Raw genomic sequence first — 20490 nt, forward strand, 5'->3', positions numbered from 1 at the left:
CTCAGAACCCGAAATCAAGGTATAGGGTGGTCTTTATTCCTTTCTGGAGTTCCAGGTTCTCTTCCAAGCTCATGATGCTGTTATTAGGATTCTGTTTCTTGAGATGGTATACTGACACCTCATTCCCTTGCTGGATGCCTGCCCAGAGCTACTCTCAGCTTCCAAAAGTTATCTGACATTCCTTGTTACATCTCTTTGCCTTCTCAAAGGGTCTCTGGCACCTTGGATCCTTTCTTCATCATTAACACCAGCAAGAGGGTATCTTACTGACTTTTTTAAATGCTCCTCTGAGATTAGGCCTATAAAGAAGTCTCCCTTCTAATTGACTTAGCTGTATGATTTGCTACCTTGCCATGGAGTGATAACCTATCTTAGTCACATATTTCATCTACACTCAAGAGGAAATAATTGTCCAGATCTTCAAGCTGGGAAGTGGGATATGGGGAGAGTAAAACTTAAGGGCCATTTCAGATTCCTGCCTAGAATGTCATTCTTCATTCTGAGACTTAGAATTACTCTATCATACCAAGTGGACTTGAGCTATCTGGTTAGGATCAAATTCACAAGCAAAGATGCCAAGGAACCTCACGAGCATTCCCATAAGGAGAAGAGTTGGTAAAAGTGATCTGGTCCTGTACAAAGCTGAAAGCCTTTTGGGGGAGGGTTGTTTCTGGTCCCGCAACTGGCTAAGATTGTGCCATTTCTCCCAGTGGATAGTGAATTTCCCTATTGTGGGGATTGTGTCATCACCTAGGTAATGACTGTCCTCTAAACAGTATACAAAAATGAGGCCATGGGTTAGGAACACACATGGGTTGATATCTCCTAACAGGTATAGTTTTGTACTTAGTGAATGCCAGTGTTTCTACCATCACTGACACTTCACCATCTCTCCACTAGACGATACCAATGGACCCTTCTATTTTGTGTGTAGCAATTCTGTTAATAAAGCCAGTCTCAAACTTTTTGATCTGTCTCTCAAGGCTTTTTATGGCCCAGCCTTGCTCCCCTGGTCAGCTTCAAATGTTTATCTTCAGGTACTATGGGGTTACTTGGAATATCTAACTAGTCCTAGAAGACTTGAGGGATTTGTACATTATATTCTCTCAACATAGAAAAGTGCCATCCTTCAAGACAGTAGCACAAGTGCCTTCATCTTTATACTGTGTTTTAATGGCCACACAAAGAATTCCTAAAACTTTGACCCTTACATGGCAAAAGAGAAACATTGCAGATGTTATTGAGTGAAGGATTTTGAGATGGGGAGATGGTCCTAGATTGGATGATGGGTCCTAAATATAATCTAAAAGAGCGAGGCAGAAAGAGACTTGACTACAAAAGGTAGTAATGGGAGATGTGATGACATATGCAAGAGATTGAGGAGAAACAATATGGTTATGAGGTAGAGGAGGTAGGTGGTGTCTAGAGACCACCTATTTAGATGGGAAAGAAACAAGTTCTCTAGTGCCTCAGGGAGGAACCGGTCAGGCTTGATTTTAACCGAGAGAAACTGATTTCAGAATTGAGGCTTACAAAACTCCATGTTGTTTTAAGCCACTAAGTTTGTAATCATTTGTTACCATGGTAAAAAGAAAATAATGCAAACTCCTGTTGTGGTCGTTCTCAGAGCGCTTTATGTTTCTATCAAAAAATGGCCACATATTCTAATCACTAGATTATGTCTGTTTCTTTCATGAGATCATGAATTTCCCAGTGTGGGAGTTATGTCATTTATACTTATTTCTCAGTTTTCTGCACAGTGCTTGGCAATAGTAGATCCTCAGTACTTGTCTGAGGAGTGGAAAGAATGAATCACAGAAAGAAAGAGTTTTGTTGTGCTCTTTTCCACCATGTTTGGACCCTATTACCCTCTCTTCATCCCTGTCTGTAAGGTTTTATAACTTTTTTGTTCTCATGTGTGGCTATTTAGCCACCCATATGCCCAGTGTATGGTATCAAGAACTTCCTAGGAGTAAGGAAATTTAATCAAGACTTACTCTTAAATGAAGCTGAGTAATAGAATTAATTACTAAATAACCCCTGGGAGATAAAATTCCCCTAGTGGAGAAACACTGGTCTTGAGAGTTACTTCTTACACTGTAGAACATGTATTTGTTCACAACAGATCCTCTCTAAGAACCCACACACATCACGCAGCTGCTAGATGTGGTGTCACTAAGTGTGGCTGCTTCTGGTGGAGTCTGGCAACCCAATTCCCATTTCCCAGGTCCATTGCAGACTGTCCATTTAACTAAGCCACTCCTTCAAAAGGTTATTAAACAGACACTTCTGATACTGGAATTCAAACCCAAGAACGTATCCTTTGCTGAACTTGAAATATTCTCTAAGTCTCCATTAGTAGCACATGGGTAAAACACTTCTCATATTAGGCACCCCTCTGACAAGTACATCCACTGCTTTCTAAGTCTTCCTCATTTGTGTATTGGAAGCTGACATCCCCTGCCATGTAATTGAATCAATTCATTGCAGATGTAGACAGAATTGTTCTGTTCCTGAGCTGATGCTGACCAGAGCAGGATTCAGACAAACAAATACAGGTAAAGCTGCTAGGCATACTGCTAGGAATAGGAGTAAGAAGTCATACATTCAGTATGCTCAGGAACTGGGGCTGGGAAGATAGCTCAGTGGTAGAGTGCTTGCCTTACATGCATGAGGCCCTGGGTTCGATTCCTCAGCACCACATAAGCAGGGGGGGAAAAAGCCGGAAGTGGCACTGTGGCTCAAGTTGTAGAGCACTAGCCTTGAGCTGAAGAGCTGAGGGGCAGCGCCCAGGCCCAAAGTTCAGGCCCACGACTAGACCCCCGAAAAAAAAAAGAACTATCTTTCATATATAGGTTAACACAGAGACATTGGAGCATTCTTTATCACTGTCTTTATTTAACTAAAATAGGTCTGATCAGGTAATTCATGGAATTAGAGGAAGAAAGGATTCCCTGAGCATTTGTTCAGAATGAGCCTGTACATAGGAAGTGGTGACCTCAACAGAAAGATGATGGCAAATGAAATCAGAGTTTACAACCAAATGGAATTAGAGTCTCCTGGACCAACAGAAAGCTGTGGTCAGCTGAACAGGGGCCAAAGACATTAGGATATTGAAGATCTGCCTTAGAATGTAGAAGCCAATGCAGAGAGTGTGAGATGTCTCAGGCATTTTTCAGGTCAGAGGTGACTCCAATATAAACTCTTGACAGTTGCAAATTACCTCCAGAAACTCCCTCCATTCTTCACAAATATCCAGCCAACAGTCTCCACTATATTCCTCTTACATTCTTCCTTTAGCTTCCTTTGACTATGAAGGTGTTCAATAATGGTAGAATTTTTAATTGAATGATGATGTGAATGAAGAGAGTAATTAAAATGAAGAGAGGAAGGGGAAGAATGCAGTTATAAAATTCAGTGAATAGCCTACAAAATTATAAAAACTGAGGAGAGTGGTAGGGCGGAGAGGCAGGAGGGAGAATGATGAAAGATGACATTGATTAAGATGCGTTTTATTCATAAACTGTTTTGTTGAATGCCAACTCCTTTGTCAACTACTTAAAGTTAATTTTAAAAAGAGAAAGCAATTACTTCATAGATGAGGGAATCAAGGTTCGGGCTTGTTTGTAAACGAGAGTCATGACTCAACTCTGACTCTAGTTTATGGACTAGAACAATTTTCACTCTGCTCAAACCAATGAGAATCATGTGTGTTCCTCCAGCAATAGTTTGGCTCTTTGTAAATTATTCCATTCTAAATCATTTTTCTGGAGCTGATAGTAATAACATGAACTTATTTTGTGTTTTTTTCTTTATTTTTTCTTTCTCTAAAGAGAAGCAAAGGTCATAGGGTAAAAAGGCATTAGGTAATAGTGCGCCTAATGATCAAGAGCTAGATTTCCTAGGCAACCTACTAATTTTAAAAAAAAAAAAAACAGTCAAACAGCTAAGCTTTAATTTAAAGAGCATTAAAGGTATAGGTACAAATCTGGTCAAATGAAGCATAATCTGTAATGCTGTGTGTGAACAGAAACAGCCATCACTGTAGAAGAGACTCACCACCTTGGGGATGTGACATCCGAGTTTGGTCCTGCTTCTGCCACTGCCAAACCATATGACCTTGAACAAATCCTTTATCTTTCTCAGCCAATTCCCTTATTTTTGAAGCTGAGCTAACAACATTCGTTCCATAGGACCTGGAAGTCGTCACTCGATCCTAACAAGTAAAAAGCTGAAGAAACTTTAAAAATGGACAGTTCTTATATTCATCAGAGAAATATGGTCATAAAGCAAACTGCTGACCTAAACTTGTAAGAAATAGATAGCAAGTACAAAATAAAGGAAAGAAAATCACACTTTATACAGAGCAGACACTCTCAAATTGAAACCTCTGTAGGAAGCAGTGATGCTGTAGGGAAACCAGATCTATAACTGATGAATTTCTAGAGAATTAGAGTAGAAAAGCTGAGACATTAAAAACTCCAGGGGTATCCGGGGGCTGGTGGCTCATGCCTGTAATCCTAGCTACTCAGGAGGCTGAGATCTGAGGATCACAGTTCAACGTCAACCCAGGCAGGAAAGTCTGTGAGACTCTTATCTCCAATAAACCACTAGAAAACCAGAAGTGGCACTGTAGCTCAAGCGGTAGAGTGCTTGCCTTGAGCTGAATGCTGAGGGACAGCGCCCAGGCCCAGAGTTCAATCCCCACAACCAACAAAAAAAAAAAAAAAAAAAACTCCAGGGGTAACAGGGATTTACTCAGAGAATTTTTTTATTTTGGTCTGTTGTGGGTCTTGAACTCTGGGCCTGGGCACTGTCCCTGAGCTCTTCAGCTCAAGACTAGTGCTCTACCACTGGAGCCACAGCACCACTTCCAGTTTTCTGGTAGTTTATTGGAGATAAGAGTCTCACAGACTTTCCTGCCCAGGCTGGCTTTGAACCTCAATCCTCAGATCTGGGCCTCCTGAGTAGCTAGGATTACAAGTATGAGCAACAAGCACCAAGCTTCATAGAGAAATATTTAATATATGAGTGGGAAGCTTTCTTTCTGCAATGGCCATTCGATGTGTGATATTAGCTGGTATTGATGGTTATGTTACTATGTCAAAAGCCCTTGGACTTATTGAATTTTGACTCTTATGTGTGATTGTTTTGGCAAGACCAGAGCAAATGATTTCATGAGCCTTAGATAGCCCTTGACTGCAACAGCTCTACCAGGTTAAAGATGAGGGAAAAAAAATCCATGCTTATTTCAAGGAAAAATCACCTTTTTGAAATGTACCGGAGCAATCCATTCTTCTTAATGGGGCCTACTACAAAAGGAAGTATTTTACAGCAGCCTAACCAGTAGGACTTTAAATGGAGCCCAACTAATCTAGGAAAATTGAAAGACCCAGCTCTAGCTCTCATCAGCCATCCTATACCACATAAGGAAAAGAAACTCCTCTACACTTTGCTAATACATTATTTATTTTATTTTATTTTATTGGAAAGATGCTGTAGAGAGAGAGGGGTTACCGTTACATGAGTAAGGAAATGAGTACATTAATTGTCTATCATTGTTACACTTTCCCTCCTTGTTGTCCCACTATCCTTTCCTTGCCCCCTCCTTACCTATCCCACCCCCACCCCCTGCCTGAAGTTATAAAGTTCATTTTTAATATACTGTCCTGTGGGTATCATTGTTGCAATGGGTCATCCTGTGTCCTTGATTCAGTGATTTGTTATTCTCCTTCCCCTCCCCAGATTAGAGAAGTGTATACACAAGATGCTGGGTAGCAAAATCCAGTACAGTGACAACAGGGAATATACCATAGGGGGAGGAACATAGTACATTTAAAAGAATAACAACAAAGACAGACCTCTTGTGTCCATATATTGGGGTTCATTTCGCATAGCATCATCATATATGGATATATGTGCATAGCTTTGAGGTTTTCAGCTCATCTGATAAGATTATCCTATATGTATGCTAAATATTGCAAATAAGGGAAACCATGAAACTGGCTAAATTTCTTTGGGACTGGCTTACTTCATTTAATATGATTTTTTCCAAATCTTTCTATTTCCTAACAAATGGGGTGGTGTATTTCTTTCTGATGGAAGCATAGAATTCCATTTTAATTATAATTTTCTACAGGTGTTTAACCAAGTTTACCAGCACCATTTACTGAAGAGGCTGTCTTTCTTCCTTTCCACTTTTTTGGCTCCCTTATCAAAGATTAGGTGGCTATAGGTCTGTGGGTTCATTTCTGGGTTTTCAATTCTATTCCATTGGTCCTCAGGTCTGTTCTTGTGCCAGGACCAAGCTGTTTTGATTACTATGGCATTGAAGTAGAGTTTGAAGTCTGGTGTTATTATTCCTCCAGCACTGTTCTTTCTGTTAAGGGTTATTTTTTGCTATTCATGGTCTTTTATTGTTCCATATGAATTTTTGGATTGCTTCTTATATTTCATTGAGGTGGAGATATTGATGGGTATTGGATTGAATTTATAGATAGCCTTTGGAAGTATTGCCATTTTCATGATGTTAATCCTCCCAGTCCAGGAGCACGGGAGGTTTTTCCACTTCCTTAGTTCTGCTTTGATTTCCTTTTTCAGGTTTTTAAAGTTTTCATCATAGAAGTCCTTCACTTCTTTAGGTAATTCCTAGGTATTTTATTTTTTGTGGGGCTATTACAAAAGGTGTTGTTTTCCTGATTTCAGCCACGCTCTTCTCATTGTTGGCATACAGAAGAGCCATTGATTTTTGCGGCTTAATTTTATACCCTGCTACTTTGCCAAAGTTTTGAATCAGCTCAAGTAACTTAGGCGTGGAGTACATGGGGTTCTTTAAATACAAGATCATGTCATCTGCAAAGAGGAAGAGTTTTACTTCATTTGTTCCTATTTGGATCCCCCTTATGTCTGCATCTTGTCTTATTGCCCCAGCTAGGCATTCTAATACTAGGTTGAAAAGAAGTGGAAAGAGTGGGCACCCTTTCTTCCTGAGTTTACAGGAAATGGCTTTAGGTTTTTGCCATTAAGTATAATGCTGGCTGTAGGTTTGTCATACACAGCCTTTATTATATTGAGGAATGTTCCAGGGATTCCTAGTTTCTCCAGAGATTTCATCATAAAGGGGTGTTAGATCTTGTCAAATGCTTTTTCTGCGTCTATTGAGATAATTATGTGGTTCTTATCCTTGCTCTTGTTGATGTGATGTATTACATTAATTGATTTTCGTATATTGAACCAGTTTTCCTCCCTGAAATTAACCCTATTTGATCATGGTGGATGATTATTTTAATGACTTGTTGAAGTCGACTGGCCAGAATTTTGTTGAGAAGTTTTGCATCGATGTTCATCAAAGAAATGGATCTATAGTTCTCTTTCTTTGATGGGGATTAGGGTTTTGATGGCTTCACAGAAGGAATTTGGTGGTGAACTTTCATTTTCAATTTCATTGAAGAGATGGAGGAGTATTGATGTGAGTTCTGCTTTGAAGGCCTTGTAGAACTCAGCATTGAACCCATCTGGTCCTGGGCTTTTCTTAGATGGGAGGTTTCTTATTGATATTTCTATTTTGATGCCTGATGTTGGACTGTTAATTTGGTTTAACTCATCTTGGTTTAGTTTGGGCATGTCAATATTAGCTATAATTTCATCCAGATTCTCAAACTTATTAGCATATAGGTTTGAGAAGTATTCCTTCATATTGTTCTGAATCTTGGTTGTTTCTGTGATGATGTTTTCATTCTCATCTCTGAGTTTGTTTATTTGGGTGTGTTCTCTTCTTTTTCTGGTAAGGGTCTGTCAATGTTGTTAATTTTTTCAAAGAATCAACTCTTTTGTTGATCCACTGGTGGTTCAATAGTATGTTGTTCAGCCTCCATATGTCACAGGATTTTTTTTTCAGTCATGGGGCTTGAACTCTGGGCCTGAGCACTGTCCCTCAGCTCTTTAGCTCAAGGCTAGCACTCTAACACTTGAGCTACAGTGCCACTTCCGGTTTTCTGGTGGTTTTAGTTGAGATAAGAGTTTCACAGACTTTCCTGCCCTGGCTGGCTTTGAACCACGATCTCAACCTCCTGAGTAACTAGGATTATAGGCATGAGCCACCGGATTTTCTTTGGTGGCTTTTGGTGTTGAATTGTAGTTCCCTTGTGGTCTGAGAGAATGCAGGGCATAATTTCAATGTTTGTGTATTTGGATAGATTTGTTTGTGACCTAAAATGTAGTCTATTTGGGGGAATGTTCCATATGCTGCTGAGAAGAATGTGTATTCTGTTGCTGATGGATGAAATATTCTATAGAGGTTTGTTAAGTCTATGTTGGTCTATGCAGTCGTTTAGATTTACTGTTTCTCTGTTGAGTTTTTGCCAAGCTGATCTATCCAGCAGGGAAAGTGGTGTGTTAAAGTCACCAACAATCAGTGTATTTGGATCTATGTGTGATTTTAGAGAAAGTAGTGTTTCTTGGATAAATTTGGGTGCTTCAGTATTTGGTGAATAGATATTTAGAATTGTTATATCCTCCTGTAGGAGAGACCCTTTTATTAGTATATAGTGTTCTTCTTCATCTCTTCTCACTAATTTTAATTTGAAGTCTATTTTATCTGATATTAGGATCGCTACTCCATCCTGTTTGTGGGGGCCGTTTGCTTCCAGCCTTTCACTTTCAGAATATGTTTTTGTAGGGAAAGTGCATCTCTTGAAGACAGTAGATAGATGGATCCTGTTTTTTTACCCAACTAGAGATTCTATGTCATTTGTTTGGATAGTTAAGTCCATTAATATTAAGATTGAGAGATGTTTGGTAGTTCCTGCCATTGTTTCTCTGCTTTCATCGTGTTCTAGTTGGTTCCCTATGTGTAGAACATCTTTAAGTATCTTTTGTAGTACTGGTTTGGTGGAAACATATTGTTTCAGTTTTTCTTTTCTGTGGAAAGTTTTTATTTCTCCCTCAGTTATGAAGGAGAGTTTAGCTGGGTACGCTATTCATGGTTGATAATTGTTTGTCTTTAGGGCATGGCATACTTCATTCCTGGCTCTTCTTGCTTTCATGGTCTGTGCTGAGAAATCTGTAGTTATCCTGATTGGTTTTCCTTCATAGGTGATTGATCTTTTCTCCCTGACATCTTTAAGGATCCTTTCTTTGGTTTCTATTGATCTTGTGAGGATTACAATGTGGTGGTGGGAGGTCCTGTTCTGGTCTGGTCTATTTGGGGTTCTAAAGGCTTCTTGTATCTGAATGGGCCTATCTTTTTGCATGTTTGGGAAGTTCTCTGATAGGATTCTGTTAAATAAATTTCCTAGATCTTTGGCTTCTGTTTCTAGGCCCTCTTCTACACCCATTAGTCTTAAATTAGGCCTTCTGATAGTGTCTTCTATACAATGAATAGATCTAGCATATTTTTTTGATTTGTTATGAATACTTGTATGTTCTTTCTCTATAATGTCTAGGCTGTCTTCTGTCCCAGAGATATGGTCTAGCCTACTGTCCAGACTTTCCACTTTGTGTTTTCCTTCTTTCTAATTCTTCAGTTTCAATGGCTTCAGTTTCTTTGTTGAAGCTTTGTTAGATCTTGTATGGATTTCTTTGCCTCCTTGATTTGGTTTTCTGTGTTCACTCTCAGATCCTGTAGTTGAATGGCTATACTTTCACTGGACTCCTTTTCCTTTTGTTGGAATTCATTCAGCTTTCTGGTTATGGAGTCCATGAATTCCTCTATTAATCTTTTGTTTGTCTCATCACACACACACATAGCCTTATGTAGGCTTTCAATTTTTTCATTTAGTATGTTTACCTGTAGTGTTTGTAAAGCATTTTGAGAGGTATCCTCTGGATTTCTTATTAACTGCTCTGTTGCCTGTTTGTCCTGGGTGGGAGTTGAAATTCCTTGACTTGCCATTTTTCTTGTGTTTCTGTGGCTTGTTCTGCCCATTTGGGAATGAAAGCAAATCCAATTCCTCACAGAAGTACCAACCCAGAGCCTTGTGGTTGCACAGATTTTGAAGGTTTACAATTAATGATGGGTGTTTTCACTCTATCTCACCTTTTTTTGGGAGTGAGTGTATTTCCAATTACACACCAGAACACAATTCTAAGACAAGCACCGACCCAGAGTCCAGACATTGGGAGTTTACAATCAATGATAGTTATTTTCAGTCTATCTGACCTTTTTGGGAGTGTGATTATATCCTATTACACACCAGAACACACATCTAAGACTAGCACTTACCCAGAGCACTGTAGTAGCACAGACTTTGGGGATTTATAATCAGCAATGGGAGTTTTCACAGTATCTCACCTTTTGTGGGAGTGAGAGTATATCAATTACACAGTAAATCACAATTCTAATACAAGCCCCCACCCAGAGCACTGTAGTTACATAAGAATTGGAGGTTTACACTCAGAATGGATATTTTCAATCTTATTTATCCTTTTTGGAATTGAAAATATCTCCATTTCCCCACCCGAGCACAATTTTATGACAAGACAGAACCCAAAGCCCTGTAGTTTCACAGACTTTGGAGGTTCTTACTCAAAGATTGGTGTTTTCCATATATCTTTCCTTTTTTGGATATGAAAGTATATTCAGTCCCTCACCAGAACACAATTTTAAGATAAGCACCATCTCAGAGCCCTGTGATGGTACAGACTTTGGAGGTACACAATCCAAATAGGTATTCACTCTATTTCTCCTCTATTGGATGTGTAAGTAGGCCACTACTAATACCACTACTAAGCACAGTTTTAAGACAAAATCTATACTCGGGCAGTATCTTTGCACCGATTTTAGAGGTTCCCAGTCATAGATAGGTATTCCCTTATTTATCTCTGCTTATCTTTGTCAGGGGAGGGGTATTGTGTTTCAGAAGTGGGGATTATAAACAGTTGTAATCAGTGAGTTGTTATGAGGTTTGGAATGGTTTGGGCCAAAGGGATAACATCCTGAGCGACTTGGGCACAGTCTCACAACTACAGAAATAGTCTAGCTCAATGTTTCACACTTGGATATCAACAAAATAAAGAAAGCAAAGAGGAAATGAAGGAGTAGAAATAATTGTAAATGGGTGGGGTATAGTTAGAGGAAAGATTAAGATATACAATGAAATATAGGAGCAGAAAGATCAGATTAGAGGGATGTAGCAAAGGGAAGGAACAGAGTGAGGAAAGTTATGACCTAACTTCTAAGTAAGAAAGAGAGAAGAAAAATTAAAACAAGCAAAAAATGAAAGAAGAAAAACAATATACATAAAAAATAAAAATTAGAACAATTATGTATGTGTGAAGTAATAATACTAAAATTAAGAATACTAATATTGTGCAGTAGGGGAATTGGGTGATCAATTTATACTCTGAATTAAGTCTATTCACAGTTAAGGAGAAAACCTAGTGGTAACCATAGGCTGTGTATTCAGTTGTGAACAAAACAGCAATGAGGAACCAAAAAAAAAAAAAAAACCAAAAAACAAAAAACCAACAGGATTGTTGCAAAAAGAAAAAGAACAAGAAAATAAAACTAATTTGTTAGGAAATGGAAAGGCTTGGAAAAAATTATATTAAGTGAAGTAAGCCAAGCCCAAAGAAACACAGGTCCCATGGTTTCTCTTATTTGCAATATATAGTATATGTATGAGTCAAGCAGAAAAGGTCAGATAATGTGATGTTAGGAAAATGAACCCTTAGATATGTACTTAAATGTTTTTTTCTTTCATGCATTTGTTTCCAACGCATTTATAAGATTATCTCTTTGTTGCTTTGTATGTCCCTCCCCCACAGTATAACCCCTGCTTTCCCAATAAAAAATAAATAAAAAGAAAATAAAACTAAAAACAAAAACATTAAAAAAACTGACAGAAAAAAGGTAACAGAGTTAAACCAGTTGCAAAAAGAGTAAAAAAGAGGAGGAGCAAGAAAAAAATTCAATTTTATTGTAAAGATGCTGTATAGCGGGGTTCCAGTTCCATGAGTGAGGCAAAGAGTGCACTACTTGTCCATCATTGTTTCCTCTTCACTACCTGTTGTTGTCTCACTATCCCTTCCCTCCCCCAGCTCCCACACTACTCCCCACCCCACTCCATCCTCTCCCCCTGAAGTTGGAAATTACATTTCCAGTATACTGTCCTTTGGGTATCCTTGTTGCAATGGGTCATCCTGTGGTCCTTGTTTCAGCATTTTGTTATTCCTCTTCCCCTCCCCAGATTAGACATATGTATATACAAGATTCAGGGTACTGAAATCAAGTACAGTGACAACAGGGCATATGCCATAGGAAACAAAAAAAAAAAATACAATCCCCTGGTACATGCAGAGATGTAGCTGGACTACATGTGAGCTCTCTCCAAGACACCAGCTTTCCCAGTCAGAGAATAATTCACTACAGGAAAATCACACCAAGTGAGCTGTAATAGTACAGAGATTCTGCCTAGTAAGAAAAAATTCAGGCAGTTTGCATCAGAAGACAGATTTGAGCACAAGTGGCTACTGTGGGCACCAGCAATTGCCACAGAACCAGCCAGACAAGACCAAAGGAAATGGCAGCATCTCTTCACCCATCTCCACCACAGACTGGACAATCAGAAGCAGAGGGCCGAAAAGCCAAGGGAAATCATGAGTATCCCCACTCCTTCCCACAGAACAGCTCAAGGAAAGCAGCCCCCCAACACCACCACCAGAGAATGACAACATATTGGATACTGGCATAGACCCTGCCATAACAGCTAGCAGATAACTCGGGACACCATAGCAGCAGGCAGCACCATTTTTATTCAGGGCAAGGAATTGGACCTATGAGAGTCTCTTTGCCCAAGGGAAGGCTGCCCCACCCAGGGAAGCCCAGGGGAAGGCTGTCCAGCCCAGAAGGACCTTCACCACCTGGTGACTCCAGAGGGCAGCCACAACCCCCTGCAGACAGCAAGGAAATTCCACCCATACCTCAGCCAAACTGGCAGCTCAGCTGACTGCAGAAGCCTTACTAAAATTCATTAAAAATAATACATTAAAACTGGACAGGCTACAAAAGACGAGAGAGGATACAAGTTAGTGGCCCAAAGGGGGCTCCCCAAGCAACCGGGAAAACCCACCACTATAAGCAAATAAAAAAAAAAAAGTAAGAAATTTTAAAAAAAAATAAAGGAAAAATTAAAAAATTATAATTGGGGGAAAAGGAAAGAAAAAAAAGTATCTTCTATTTATGTGGGGGCTCTTATGTTTCCCCTAAGTCCATGTTCCAGTCCCTTGATGGCCTCTTTGATTTGCTTTTAGCCGTTGTTTTCCCTGTTGCTTGGTTGGTTTCTCAAATCAGCTTGTTTGGGTGCACAGAAAAAAGTTCTGTTTTACAGGCTTGGGGACTTTGTGGCCTTCTTCCTAGACTGCTTTTCTTTTTTTTTTCTTTGTGCTGCCGGGAGGAGGTGGCTGGGGACTGTAGTTTGTTGTTGCTGGAACTGAGCTTGGGTGTGGTTGGGGTTTTGGCCTATCTGGAGTCAGTGGCCTTTCCCAAATTGGGGAGCCCCCTTTGGGCTACTACCCTGAATCCTTTCTCAGCTTTTATAGCCTTTCCAGTTTCTATTTATTATTTTTAATGAGTTTTAGTAAGATTCCTGCAGCCTGCTAAGGTGCCAGTTTGGCTGAGGTATGGATGGAATTCCTTCGTTGCTGGCAGGGGGGCGTGGCTGCCTCTCTGTGCTCAGCAGACAGTGAAGGTTGATCCACCCTGGCTAGGTAAGGAGCTCCCTCCTCCTGGGCGGGACAGTCATCCCCTGGGCAGAGCCAACTCTCACAGACCCAATTCCTTGCCCTGAAGAAAAATGGTGCTGCCTGGTGCTTTTGTGTCCGAGTTACCTGCTAGCTGTTATGGCAGAGTCTATGCCAGTATCCAATATGGAAGAGCAGGGACGGGGCTGCCTTCCCTGAGCTGTTCTGTGGGAAGGAGTGAGGGGATGCTCACGGTTTCCCCTGGCTTGTCGGCCCATCCGGATCTGCGCCTGTGGTCAGCAGGATGTGGAATTCTGCTCCTGATCATTCAGTCCGTGCTGGAGGTGGGTGAAGAGATGCAGCCCTCCATCTCCGGATCTCCGGCCTTTGCTTCGGTCTTGTCTGGCCAGTCACACAGCAGCTGCCAGGGGCTGCAGCTGCCAGGGGCTGCGGCAGCCATTTGTGCTCAAATCTGTCTTCTGGTGCAAACTGCCTGAATATTTCCTTGCTAGGCAGAATCTCTGTACTATTACAGCTCACTTGGTGTGATTTTCCTGTAGTGAATTTCTTGGAGAGCTCACATATAGTCCAGCAACATCTCCGCCATCTTCCTCTGGTCTCCTTTACTAATAAATTATAAACATTTAGTTACTGCAGTTTCTCTTACCAGTTCCAGTTCATCACATCTTACTATCTTGGAAAAATTATCAACTACACTAAAAATAAAAATTAAGGAAACATCCCAACTTGAAGAAGTAAACACAAACTCAGTAAGCATTAGAGCTAGACTCAGATATGGCAGGATTGTGGAATTTTCAGAACAGGAATTTTGTGGATGGGGGTGAGGAGGTCCTGAACTTGGGAAGATCTTAAACTTAGGGTGGAGGCATTATCCCTGAGCTTTTGTGCTTAAAGCCAGTGTTCTACCACTTGAGCCACAGTTCAGCCTCTGGCTTTTTGGTGGTTAACTTGGAGATAAAATTCTCATAGCCTTTCCTGCCCTGACTGGTTTTGAACGATGATCCTTAAACCTCAGCTTCCTGTGTACTTAAGATTACAGGCGTGAGCTACTTTTGGTCAAGCTTATGAACTCTACAAACTTTGACAATACAACCATTTCTTCGAGGTCAGGTGATATGTACCTTTCTTTCCTTTTGCTTAGTGTAAACTGTTCCCTCTTTCTCTCTCAATCCCTCCTTCCCATCATTGCCCTTGAGTTGCTTAGTTCACTTTCAACAATGTCCATTGCAGTTGGTAGGTCTCTCAGCTGTATTTTTTCACCCATTTCCCTCTGATTCTGTGCCCTCCTCCTAGCTTCCCTCTTACGTTCACACATACATACCATATGTGGGGTCAAGAACATAGTCATCTAAAAATGATGCGACAAATTAAGTTGAGGTCCTTTGTTTCTTGAGTCCTTGGATCTACAAAAAAGAAATAAGTAAAAATGTATTTTCTTTTTTTCTTTTTCTAATTGACCTAGTAGATAACATTTAGCCAAAGTGATAACAGTTACCCAAAATAATAACAGCCACAAGGTATTTGATGACTATAGTTTATGCATAAGTAAGATAAATGGCAGCAAGGATACAAAATGCAACAAGATATGACAAAATAAACAGAAATTTATTTTTTAAATCATGACTAATATGCTGAAAGTATACTGGGAAAGTAGACATAATGAAGAGGAAATTGGGTAACAGCCATGAAAACTAAGAAGGGATAAGATATAAATACTATAGATAAAAACATTTAAATCAGAAGCTTTGTAACAAAAATACAGAATACCTTTTGAAGATCTTATTAGATTGGGTATAACTGAAGAATCTCTGAGCTTGTAATCATGTCAAGAACTTTCAAAAGAGTAGAGCACATAGAAAAAGAGACTAAAAAAATGGAACAAAGTGTTCAGTAACTGAGACAACTACAACATGTGGAACAGAAATGCCAAAAAGACAAGAAAGAGGGAAAAAAAGAAACAGTTGCACTATTTGGAGCAATAATGGCAGAGAAATTTCCCAAATGAATGTCAGACACTAAGCCACAGCTCCAGGAAGTTCAAAGAACATCAAGCAGGGTAAATATCAAAATCGTTACCCCTCAGAACAACAAAATCAACTCATAGAAAACAAAGATAGCAAAAACATCTTGAAAGAAACCAGAAGGAAGAAAATACCTATCAATGAGAATTACACCTGACTTCTCTTCAGAAACCATGCTAGCAAGAAGAGAATGGAGGGAAATTTTTAAATGTTAACAGAAAAATGCTACTTCTTTGTCATGTAAAATTATCCTTCCCAAATGAAGAAAAAATACTTTCTCAGAAAAACAAAAACTGAGGAAATTTATGGACAGTAGATCTTTCTTATAAGATATATTACAAGGTTACTTCAGCACAGAAGAAAGTAAAGTATGTCAGAGACTTGGATCTTTATGTAGTAAGATGTAAAAATGTATTTTTTTAATTTTTCTTATTCTAATTGACTTAGCAGATAACCATTACCCAAAGTAATAACAGTGACAATGGATTTGATGATTATAGCTTATGTATAAGTAAGATGAATGGCAGCAAGGATACAAAAGAGGAGAGGAACTAATTAGTGGTATTTTACTACTAAAACACTATACTGCTTTAACTACACTGCTAGGAAGCAGTGTCTGTTATTTGGAGGTAGAATTGGACTAGTTGTATAGCAGTGTAGCGTTATTTGAAAGAGGAATTGGATTAGTTGTTAATGTTTATTGCAAACTATAAAGCTGTAAAGCAACTTTTAAAAGAAATATGATTGATATTCTAAGAAGATGAGAAAAAAAGCCGTATAAAATACTCAGTAAAACTGCAAATGGATGTGTGCTTTGGCAGCACATATACTAAACTGGGATAATACAGAGAAGATTCCCATAGCCCCAGTGCAAGAATGAGATGTAAATTTATAAAACATTCCATATTTGTTTAAGAAAAATATAAATGGCAGAAAAAGAGTGGAAAACAAAAGCAGGAACAAAGAACATAAGGGCAATGAATAGAAAACATTAACAAATAGGACAAATAATCTATATTCATGTTCACTGTGAACATCCATCATCTAAATATACCATATTTAGATAAAAATACATAGATTGAACTGGTTGCTGGTCGCTCATGTCTGTAATCCTAGCTAATCAGGAGGCTGAGGTCTGAGGATCAAGGTTCAAAGCCAGCCCAAGCAGAAAAGTCCATTAGACTTTTATCTTCAAGTAACCCCCAAACTGGAGATGGACCTATGGCCGAATACTAGCCTTGAGCAAAAAACCTCATTCAAGCCCCATGATGGAAGGAAGGAAGGAAGGTAGGAAGGAAGGAAGGAAGGAGAAAGAGAGAGAGGGAGAGAGAGAGAAAGATATAGATTGTCAGAATGAACCAAAAAGTCAAGTCTCAGTTATATGCTATCGACAAGATACTCCACACTTCACATACAGTGCCATATCAGATTTAGAAATAAAAGAATGGGAGCCAGATGTGTTGTCAAAATCCTTAAATTCAACCAGGCATGAGTCTGAAACAGGAGGACCATGAGTTCCAGATGGGTTTGGACTACATACTGAATTCTAGGCCAGCTTGAGCTACATAGCAAGATTGTTCAAACCAAAACTTATACTGGAGTATGCTCCAGCAATCAAAAGAGAGCTGGAGTATCTATTCAATTTCAGACACAGTAGACCTCAAAGAAAGGGAAGTTGTCAAGAATAATGAGGTGTATTACATTATGATAAAGGAAGGAGTCGTTTCTGTAAGAAGGCAAAACAAACTTATGTATATCTAATGACAGACACTGAAATACATGAGGCAGAGTTGAGAGAGCAGAAAGGAGAAATTGATGAACCCCCCCCCCCACCACCACCACCATTGTAGTTGGAGACTTCAACCTGTCTTTCAGGGATCTAAAAAACAAAAAGTTCAGCCAGCTGAAAACCAGTAAGGACATGACTGAACTCAGCAGTAAAACTAATCAACTACACACACTTGACATTGACTGAGTCAAGATTCCCAAGGTCACATGAAACAGAGGCCAGGACATACCATACTCTGGGTCATTAAAAACAAGAATAAGCCAGGTGCGGGTGACTCATACCTGTAATCCTAGCTACTCAGGAAGCTGAAATCTGAAGTCATGGTTCAAAATCAGCCCAGGCAGGAAAGTCCCCGTGAGACTCTTATCTCCAATTAATTACTCAAAAACTAAAAGTGGAGCAATGGCTCACAGTGGTCAAGCACTAACCTTGAGCAAAAGAAAAGAAATTAAAAGAAAACCATAGAATATGGATCAGACCAGGATGGAATTAATCTAGAACTCAGTAAGAGAAGTGTAGCTAGAAACTTTCAAAATACTTGAAGTTTAAGCAACTCACATCTAAATAACACATGAATTAAAGAAGAAAGCTAAAAAGAATTTCAAAATACTTTGAAGTAAACAAAAATGAAAATGTAACTTATCAAAATGTGTGACATTCAGCAAAAACAATGCCTACAAGTAAATGCACTGAATTTCATGCACATATTAGAAATAAAAACGATCAAGCAGAATGAGAATAAACTAAAACCAAAATAAAGAAGAATGAATAATAAAAATCAGAGAAATCAATGAAAGTGAACATAAGAACCTAATAGAAAATAAATCAATGAAATTAAAACTTGTTTTTGGAAAAAAATAATAAAATTTTAAACATCTAGCAAGACAAATAAAAAATGGAAACAACAAACAACTATTGTCAGAAATAAAGGAGGATACATAACTACAGATTTATTGGACATACAAAGGTTAATAAATCTGTATTTACAACAACCTGAATGAAAGGTCAGGGATTTTTTTTCCTTTTCCCTTTTCCTTCCTTTCTTTCTTTCTTTTTCTTTCTTTCTTTCTTTCTTCCTTCCTTCCTTCCTTTCTTTTTTTCTTCCCTTCTTCCTTCCTTTCTTCCTTCCTTCCTTCCTTCCTTCCTTCCTTCCTTTCTTTCCTTCTTTCTTTCTTCCTTCCTTCCTTCCTTCCTTCCTTCCTTTCTTTCTTCCTTCCTTCCTTCCTTTCTTTCTTTCTTCCTTCCTTCCTTTCTTCCTTCCTTCCTTCCTTCCTTTCTTTCTTTCTTTCCTTCTTTCTTTCTTCCTTCCTTCCTTCCTTCCTTTCTTTCTTCCTTCCTTCCTTCCTTCCTTTCTTTCCTTCTTTCTTCCTTCCTTCCTTCCTTCCTTCCTTCCTTCCTTCCTTCCTTTCTTTCTTTCCTTCTTTCTTTCTTTCTTCCTTCCTTCCTTCCTTTCTTTTTTTCTTCCCTTCTTTCTTCCTTCCTTCCTTCCTTCCTTCCTTCCTTTCTTTCTTTCCTTCTTTCTTTCTTCCTTCCTTCCTTCCTTCCTTTCTTTCTTTCTTCCTTCCTTCCTTCCTTTCTTTCTTTCTTCCTTCCTTCCTTTCTTCCTTCCTTCCTTCCTTCCTTTCTTTCTTTCTTTCCTTCTTTCTTTCTTCCTTCCTTCCTTCCTTCCTTCCTTTCTTTCTTCCTTCCTTCCTTCCTTCCTTTCTTTCCTTCTTTCTTTCTTCCTTCCTTCCTTCCTTCCTTCCTTCCTTCCTTTCTTTCTTTCCTTCCTTCCTTTCTTCCTTCCTTCCTTCCTTCCTTTCTTTCTTTCCTTCCTTCCTTTCTTCCTTCCTTCCTTCCTTCCTTTCTTCCTTCCTTCCTTCCTTCCTTTCTTTCTTTCTTTCTTCCTTCCTTCCTTCCTTCCTTTCTTTCTTTCCTTCTTCCTTCCTTCCTTCCTTCCTTTCTTTCTTTCTGTCTTTCTTCCTTCCTTTCTTCCTTCTTTCCTTCCTTCCTTCCTTCCTTTCTTCCTTCCTCCCTTCCTTCCTTCCTTCCTTCCTTCCTTCCTTCCTTTCTTTCTTTCTTTCTTTCTTCCTCCCTCCCTTCCTTCCTTCCTTTCTTTCTTTCTTTCTTCCTCCCTTCCTTTCTTTCTTCCTTCCTTCCTTTCTTCCTTCCTTCCTTCCTTCTTTCCTTCCTTCCTTCCTTTCTTTCTTTCTTCCTTCCTTTCTTCCTTCTTTCCTTCCTTCCTTTCTTTCCTTCTTTCTTTCTTCCTTTCTTCCTTCCTTCCTTCCTTCCTTCCTTTCTTTCTTTCTTTCTTTCTTTCTTTCTTTCTTTCTTCCTTCCTTCCTTCCTTTCTTTTTCTCTTTCTTCCTTCCTTCCTTTCTCTCTTTCTTCCTTCCTTCCTTTCTCTCTTTCTTTCTTTCCTTTCTTCCTTTCTTTCCTTCTTTCTTCCTTCCTTCCTTCCTTCCTTCCTTCCTTTCTTTCTTTCCTTCTTTCTTCCTTCCTTCCTTCCTTCCTTCCTTTCCTTCCTTCTTTCTTTCTTTCTTTCTGTCTTTCATTCTTTCATTCATTCTTTCTTTCTTTTTGCATTGATGAGGAACTTGTGCTTGGTGGGCAGGCACTGTGCTGCTGTCATGCTTACAACTCTTTTTTTTTAATTGGTGCTGAAGTCTTCTGGACTTTTCTGCCCAGGCTTGCTTGAAACTGTAATCTCCCTGATCTTAACCTATTACATACTGTAGTTATAATGACAGGAGCATGCACAGCTACTAGTTAAGAACCGTCTCATGTGTAGAAGGTTGGGCTGATCTTGAACCACAAACCTCCCAATCTTAATTTCCCAAGTGGCTAGGATTGCAGCCGGTACTTGGCTGAACTGATTTCTTTTTTCTTTCTTTTTTTTTCTTTCTTTTTTTTTCTTTTCAAGGTGATGTACAGAGGGGTTACAGTTACATAAGTAAGGTTGAACTGATTTCTTGAAAGACACAATCTACCAAAACTTAT

At 39.2% G+C, this 20490-nt stretch overlaps 1 non-coding gene across 1 annotated transcript; it reads left to right on the forward strand.

Annotated features, from left to right (window-relative positions):
* The first annotated feature begins 16531 nt into the window (after window positions 1-16531).
* On the forward strand, window positions 16532-16633 carry LOC122106102. The gene has a single exon (XR_006147117.1). It is a non-coding gene; the product is annotated as a U6 spliceosomal RNA (small nuclear RNA).
* Window positions 16634-20490: the final 3857 nt, after the last annotated feature.

Source organism: Dipodomys spectabilis, unplaced genomic scaffold, assembly GCF_019054845.1.
Source record: "Dipodomys spectabilis isolate Male_0828 unplaced genomic scaffold, ASM1905484v1 ptg000036l, whole genome shotgun sequence".
Lineage (NCBI taxonomy): Eukaryota > Metazoa > Chordata > Mammalia > Rodentia > Heteromyidae > Dipodomys > Dipodomys spectabilis.